The 7589-nt window shown below is 42.0% G+C and overlaps 1 pseudogene; it reads left to right on the forward strand.

The window, feature by feature from the left end:
* The first annotated feature begins 2704 nt into the window (after positions 1-2704).
* LOC129673437 (PEST proteolytic signal-containing nuclear protein-like) lies at positions 2705-6960 on the forward strand (annotated as a pseudogene).
* Positions 6961-7589: the final 629 nt, after the last annotated feature.

The raw sequence follows: 7589 nt of genomic DNA on the forward strand, positions 1-7589 counted from the left end.
TTTACTCATTGTTTGTGTTTCCAAACTTGCCTAGCACAGAGAGTTACAAAGAATGGTCACTACCAAGGACTTACTGAATTGAATGTAATAAAATATATCAGTGTCAGCTCAAGCTTTCATTTCACTTGACAAGATGGAAAAGAAAAGTCGGGGTGAAACACATTCGTGTTTACAAAATACTTTGTCAGATATAAGGGCTGTACAATACATTTGTTTCAAGGTTTTATATGTAAAATTCTTTCTAGACAAACTCTATGTTGCAGTGCTGAAGGGAATTACATGAGGCACCCATCTAAAGCATACGCGCAGTTTACAGAACTGCCTGTGCTTTGTGGGACCATTAAAATGAGAGGAAGAAGGCCCATCAGACTCTTCTGAAAGGCACTGGCGAGGAAGAAAACACAAAAAGCTAATCATGCAAGAGCAGCGGCAAGCAGGGCTCCCTAAGTTGTGTCAAACTGCCTGACTAGTTAGAGCAAAGCTCAGGGCGTCTCCCCAGTGGATGCTCTAACTTGGATTCTCTCCTTTTGCTGCCTTGGGAAGCTTGCCCTCATTAAAAGCGATGGGAAACTAGCCACATCATTACATTCACTTAAGGGAGAATTTAGCTGGTCAGTTTAGCTACTGTCAGTAAGAGCTGCCACTTTGGGGTTTTGAGCCCTTATTGGCCTCGTGGTTTGGATAGGAATTTTTATTTGTCTAACTTTGAAATTTACATGTCTTCTGAACAACTAAAATTCACAAGAACAAACTAATTAATGGATTCCATTTTTGACAGCTACAAGAAGACGGATGAGAAAGTAGCATGCTTCTGGCAGCGTGTTATCAATTGGGAGGCAACAGTGCATTCCCTCTATGTGGAACAGTGAGCTGGAACCAACACTGACAGATGACACGGCCCTCTGACAGTGATGCCTGTACGAGCTGACAGCTCCACTTGCACTCAGTCGAGTCTGTGCTTTGCAGTGGAATTTTAACGGGCTTGATTTGCAGAATATGCTTTGCCTACTTCTCAGCTTGTACTAGAGGTGAATAAAAATTTCAAAGTATTCCCATTAAAAGCAGATCCTAGCATCTGTTACCCAGCCTTCTCCCCCAGCCCAAAGCTAATAGCAATAATAGCAAATAAAGCATCATCTTGGGAGAGGGGGAGACAATGAGGAAGGGGAAATTTCTCCCTTGAAGCCAGATTTTCTATAAGGCAAGGTAAATATTAGTCAAAATCCCTTAGGAGATGGTACATTTCCCAAGGTAATTATAAATGAATCAAAAAGTAATATGTCTATTTGAGCGTGTATATGCAAATAATCACAAACATTTCTGAGTTATCGAATTGTTCCCTTGAAACTTATAAAATATGCAAAGGTTGCTTCAAAATATTATAAAATATAATTTTTAAAAGAATTGACCTTTCCCATTCACTTCCAGGTTCAGGTCATAGTCTTTATTTTACTATTTTGCAGTCCATTCCCTTTGACCAAGACACATTCATGAAGTTGATTTCCTGTGTGATATTTATAAAGTTACTATTGTGTCTTTCAGTTACTTCACAAACAAATGTTGCTAACCACCCTGTCACTGCCAACATCCGGCCCAGAGCTAGAGTAAGAAATAAGGGCGCTCAGAGTTACAAACCAGTTGCTGGAAGGGCAAATTGGACTGGCAGGAGTACTCTGAATCTTTGCATCTGAATGCCCTTAGGCCGGGCAGGCACTCTTAGTTTACATACCCTCTGCTCCATGTCTAACACTGAAGCTCGCTGCTCAGTCATATAACTTGCCCAGGCCCTGAAGGCAGCTGAATCTGTGACTATGGCATTGTCAACCCTCACTCCTCCTCACAGTAAGTCTAACATTGCAGATCCCAAAGGCTGAATACAAATAGAAGAAATAAATAGAATCTATGGCAGAGAAAGGCAAATACAAATGAAATAGACAGACGATTACCAAGAACAGTTCCGGAATAAAGATCATCTGATCCACACCGTTGCAGTGGCGATAAGCTAGCATTGAGTCCTCATTGGCTCTCCCCCTCCTCCCAACCATCCCAGGTTCGATACAGCAAAGACTGACTGAGATAAATAACCTAATTTTATTTATCCAATTATGAAACTGAACCAGCGATTATAGTTTAAATGTTTGTCCCTCTAAAACTGTGGCTGAAACCTAGTTTTCATTGTAACTACATGGCCCTCTCACCTTCCAAGAGGATAAAAAGGGCCTTACCAAATGTTGACACCTGGGTATCAGACCTGCTAGTCTCCAGAGTTGTGAGCAAGCACAACTGGGGGGAGGGGGTCTTTGGGGATAGCAAAACAAAATGAAGTGAGACACTGCATTCATTTGTTTTTGTGAGTACAATTACATCCCGAGGTAGTTGGTGATAAACTGCTTATCTCACAGTCATAGACGCTTGAGAGCATGCTGCCTACATATCCCCAGGTCTGCCGATGACCATGATGGCAGATGGCACTGTTGGGAACACAGGTGGAAGGATGGTTATTTGCTGCATTGGAAGTGGAGAAGAATGGATGAAAACACTCCCTGAGTTTTCACCCTCAATGACTTAAGGATCTCCCACTAGGCTCACCTCCCAAAGCCTCTGCTACCCACCAGTAGCTATGAATCAAGCCTTAAATAACAATCACACCCTTAAGCCACACTCAAGCCATGGACTACACCATATCTCATACATATAACTGTAAATGATTGAAGAATGCAACACCGAAGGTATGGGGAGACAGACTTTTGAAGTGTCTTGAAGGGTTTGTGGTGAGCAAAAGGAAGAAGTCATTTTTAAGGATAGAGAATCATTTTTAAAAAGTTCAGAGATGAGAGAGAATTCCATTATCATTACTACCGTGGAGCCCATGCATTTCATAATGAGGAAAAGACAGGGCTGAGTTCCCTGGATTAACCACATATACAGACTATTACAGCACACGGATTTGTAGGAGACATAGTCCACAGGCTGCATACAAAGCCTGAGTAAAATATAATGACCATTCATCTGTTTTATGCTAATTGAGCATTTATTTCATAAAGCACCGCCATTATGCCGTGACCCGTGATCAAAAGGAAACTTTCCCATTTGTGTTTTAGTCATCATAACCTTGAATAGTAAAGTAAACTTACATGCTCCGTTAACTAGAAAATAATCCTCTTCCATGCTTTGAATTCACTTAGGGCGTGGCTCAGAGTGACAACAGGTTAAGCTGACACGCTTGAAGAATTCTCAATAAGAAACAAGGTGATTCTAAGGGTGACAGCTGATGTTATCAGGGATATTTTTTGGTGTATGTTTTTATTTCATCCTTCAACTTCTTTAAACTATGTATTTTGAGGTATGACTTTGTGACTTAATGTTAAATACTTTTTGTCTTGCTTATATCAATTAAATCCTACCAGCCAACTTCCTATGCTATAGATAAAATTACCATAAACTGATAACAGATATTTCATGAGTTCCTATTCTGCACAAGATAATATACCTGTATTTGTTATATGCTCGTGTCTTGATAGGATTCAAAAGAATTGTTGGCCATAATTTTTTCCAATGAAGCAACTGAGAATGTAAACAATTAAATAAGGATATTTTAAATGAAAATAATGTTTCTGGTAGGTTTCTCTTTTTCTTAGATTTCTGAACAATTGCTTTTTATGTGCAAAGCTCTTGACAAATTATATATATGATAAAATAGGTATAATAGTAATGATTCTGAAAGAGTTAAAGCATTATAAGAAAATTTCCCATTATGGATGAAAAAAAAATGAGAGAATAAAAAATTCAAATAAATATAACAAACAGGGAGGATCTGTGCCAGAAACAGTGCAAAGATGCTCAAGCCATCAGGGCCTCCATCAGAACACTTGCTGCCCCTAGTGAAGCCTCCGGAGAACACTGCACTCATCTAGAGGAACTGGAACCCTGCTGTAGAGAAGCCACAACCTAGATTCAACTTATACGGGAGTTAAAAAAATAATTAAGGCAGCCAGGAAATAGCGGTGAGGTGGGTTACACTCCCCATGATTAGACCCCACACCACCACGTGTCCTTGCTGAGAGCACATTCATTCAGATGGCTAGTAGTCCAGGTAACCAGCAAACTTCTTCCTCCTCTGCTTGGGTCCTTTAAAGCCCTCTTTCTGTCCATCTGTCCCCTCGAAGCCCTGGCTCGATCTCTTTCTGGGCTCTCATATTTATGACTTCTCCAAGTCCTCAGAATTAAACTTTCTACAGGTGGCAAAGTTCACAAGCCTCTCTGAGCTGCACAAGCCAATTATCGGCTGTGGATAAGCTAAAAGCAGCTCCATATCTCTTGTGCCTTTCGTTAAAGGAATCGTACCATTCATGGAAAATAAAACTGTGGTCTAAAACATTTATTTCCTGCTCAGCTGGAATTATACCTTTCAGTGGTGGAAGCCTAAAGAAAATGCTGTCAGCAAACAACAGGCATTTCCTCGGTGAGAAACGGTAAAGGGTTAAAGCTGGATGTGCTCATGTATGCCTCTAATCCTACCATCTGGGGACGGGGATCAGGAAGAAGTACAAGGCCAGCCTGGGCTACACATTGTGTTTATATATGAGCTACAGAAGACACTACCTCAAAAAACAAAGTGAAATAAAATAAAACAACTGAAGACAAAGAGTAAAAGTTTAGATGCACACAACTTTCTTTCTAAAAAGCGCTTCATAGAATGCAGATCTGGATTGAAATGAATTATTGTCCCTTGTTTCAGCTGTGTCGACATGCTGATAAATAAATATTTAGGCAAGTTATAAGCTGATGTGCAAAGGCCACAGCAGTCTCTTAACTTCCCATCTCCTTTCCCTGCCTCACTCAGAAATGTTCTGTGAACATGTTTCAAACTGCTGTAGTACACTGTGACACCAAAGGCAGGTTTCCAAGAAATGACGTAGCAGCAGCCTCTCTACGCCCCAGACACAGGGCTTTCTGGGTATTTATAGCCCGTCATGTGTGACTCTGAGGCATGCCTGAAGGTGCTAGAGAAGAAAAGAACAAGGCCCTCTCTTCAAGGAGAGCACAGGAGGAGAGCAAACTACAGGAAGAGTATGTGTGAGCTGGCATAAAGAAAAAGTGTGCGGTTTCCCCCAGGATCTGCTGAAGAGCTGTGTTAATTAAAACTTCACTGGCTGAACTTACATCCCACAGATGATATGCATCACAGGCTAATATCATGGGAAGCTGGCTATAATTAGTCAGTGTATAGAAGCTGACTGCCTTGGACTAGGCATGCAGAGAGGGAGGAAAATAGCAATTGGATGATGTGCTTCAGTCTTGCTTTATTGGAACGCCACACCCCACATCCGCTCTGCAGCAGAACGCTGATGATTCTTGACTGAAGGCATCATTTTGGAAAATGCTTAGGAACTCTCCCCTGAGGTTTCTTTCATGGCATTATGGGTATCTCTTGCATTGGCCACCTCCCATTCCCTTTCCCACATTTATGTCTTTTTGTTGTGACCCACTGATTTTAACCTATCTGTGTGACCTGGTTTTGGGAGGATCCATTGGAATAGATTCATCAGCACGCACATAACTCCAGATGATGACTGTCTCTCTCCCAGAAGCCGTCAGGAGTTAGTAATTCATCAGGGAGGGCAGAGTCCTCTGTGCTTCTCCATTCATGACTGACTATAGACTGCGATTATGTGGTGCAGGCCTAGTGCTGGATCCAACAGTTGTCGGGACTAAATTATGCCCAGAAGATGGTGTTCTGAAGGCCTTCTCCCTATCTTTCAGCTCTTACAGTCTTTTCTGCTTCCTCTTTTACTATGCCGCCTGAGCTAAGACTGAGTTTTATGCAACTCATACAATAAGTGTGCTTGAGAGTATGGAAATCACATTCTATGGCAAGACTATGTTGTGGAATTCTCGACAGGTCACCTGTTGAACATTAGTTCAACAGTGAAAATGGAAACATTTGCCAGTGCCATTGAGTCCCACCAGTAACCATGGCTGGAAATTATTTTTCTTAATGTATATTAATAGCTTGTATCATTAACCTATACCAAGACCCCCCCCCATACACACACTCACACAGTTTTATTTAGTGGTTAATGATAACCCTAAAAAGGCAGTTGGTCCAGAGATACTGTAGGTTTAAATACCTTGATCAGGTCATAACAGGATCTCAATCCAGGCCAGTATACTAATTCATGAGCCTGAGCTTCTAATCTATGTGCTTGTTGGATCTAACTATACATTTAATGACAGGAAGATCATGCATTTGAGACAGGACTTGGCTACAGAGTGAAACCCTGTCTCAAAATAAATATATAAACAGATACGTAAATATGAGCCTTATAAAAAAATACTCTCTAATGCTGTCTAATGAAATTATTCAAGTAATTGGAAAAATTATCACTTTTATGGGAAAAATATTTTTAGGGAACTACTTGCCTAAATATTTTTTTAGATCCAGGCTGCAGGGACCGGAAGGCGGGAGAGAAGTGCGAGAAGACTTAGCAAGCTAGAGCCACCGGAGCACCAGAAGAAGCAGCAGAAAAGCCGGTGAAAACTAAGACCTTTTCTTCCAATAAAAGAGGGGTTGGTCCAGGCACACGCTGAGAAGCGTGTTGGCTGAAGAAGTAGGCCTCCCAACAAAGCCTACAAAGGTCTCCAGGTGTGGATTTGCTTTGGGTAGTCAAACAAAGAAGGCAGCCATATCCGTTGGACTTGGATCAAGTAAGACTAAGGAAATGGTTCCACCTCTTGCAACCCTCTCAGCAGCAGCAGCTTTCCATGAAGATGAAGATGGTTAACCAGAAGAACTGCCTCCAGAAGCAAAGAGGAGGATGAAAAATATTGGGAAGAGACACACCACTATCAGCTGAGCCAAACTCTTTGATAAAGGAAAGCATAGCTTTTTGGACAACTGGAAGTGGCGGGAGCAAAATGAAATCTCATCTTGGAAATGTGGATGGTGAAGACAATTAAATGAAGTGTTTTGAGATTGGGGTGTGTGGGAGGGCGCGGTTAGAAGGATCAGTCTCCTTTTGTTAAGAAAGGTATAAGATTGGCTTTGGAGCATTTCCTTCCTTCCTTCCTTCCTTCCTTCCTTCCTTCCTTCCTTCCTTCCTTCCTTCCTTCCTTCCTTCCTTTTTGTGACAGGGTTTCTGGCGGTCCTGGACTCCCTTTGCAGACCAGGCTGGCCTCGACTCAGAGATCCACCTGCCCTCTGCCTCCCTGAGTGCTGGGATTACAGACATGTACCAACGCACTTTTTAAAGTTACTCAAGGGAGATTGGTTAAATCTTTAGAAGGAGAAATAGAATAAATAGCAGTACTGGTTGAAGAGAGGGAACTAGGTGGGAGAGAAAATGCCCAGATAAATGAGGGTGGAGATCAGACCTGGAGAGAGGGATTGGGGAGGAAGATGGAGTGGGGGCTGCAGAGAGAAGAGAAAGCATGGTCTGACAAGCTGGAGACTCAAGTCCAGAGCAGGATTCTGGGAAGATATGGGAGTGACTCTAGCTGAGATTCCTAGTAGCGCGGGTCATGAGGACTGAAGAGGAAACTCTCTAATTAGATAAGGCCCCTATTGGAGGGAGGGGAACACCAACCCA

Source organism: Psammomys obesus, unplaced genomic scaffold (genome assembly GCF_907164565.1).
Source record: "Psammomys obesus unplaced genomic scaffold, mPsaObe1.curated_primary_1811, whole genome shotgun sequence".
In the NCBI taxonomy this organism is placed as follows: Eukaryota; Metazoa; Chordata; class Mammalia; order Rodentia; family Muridae; genus Psammomys; species Psammomys obesus.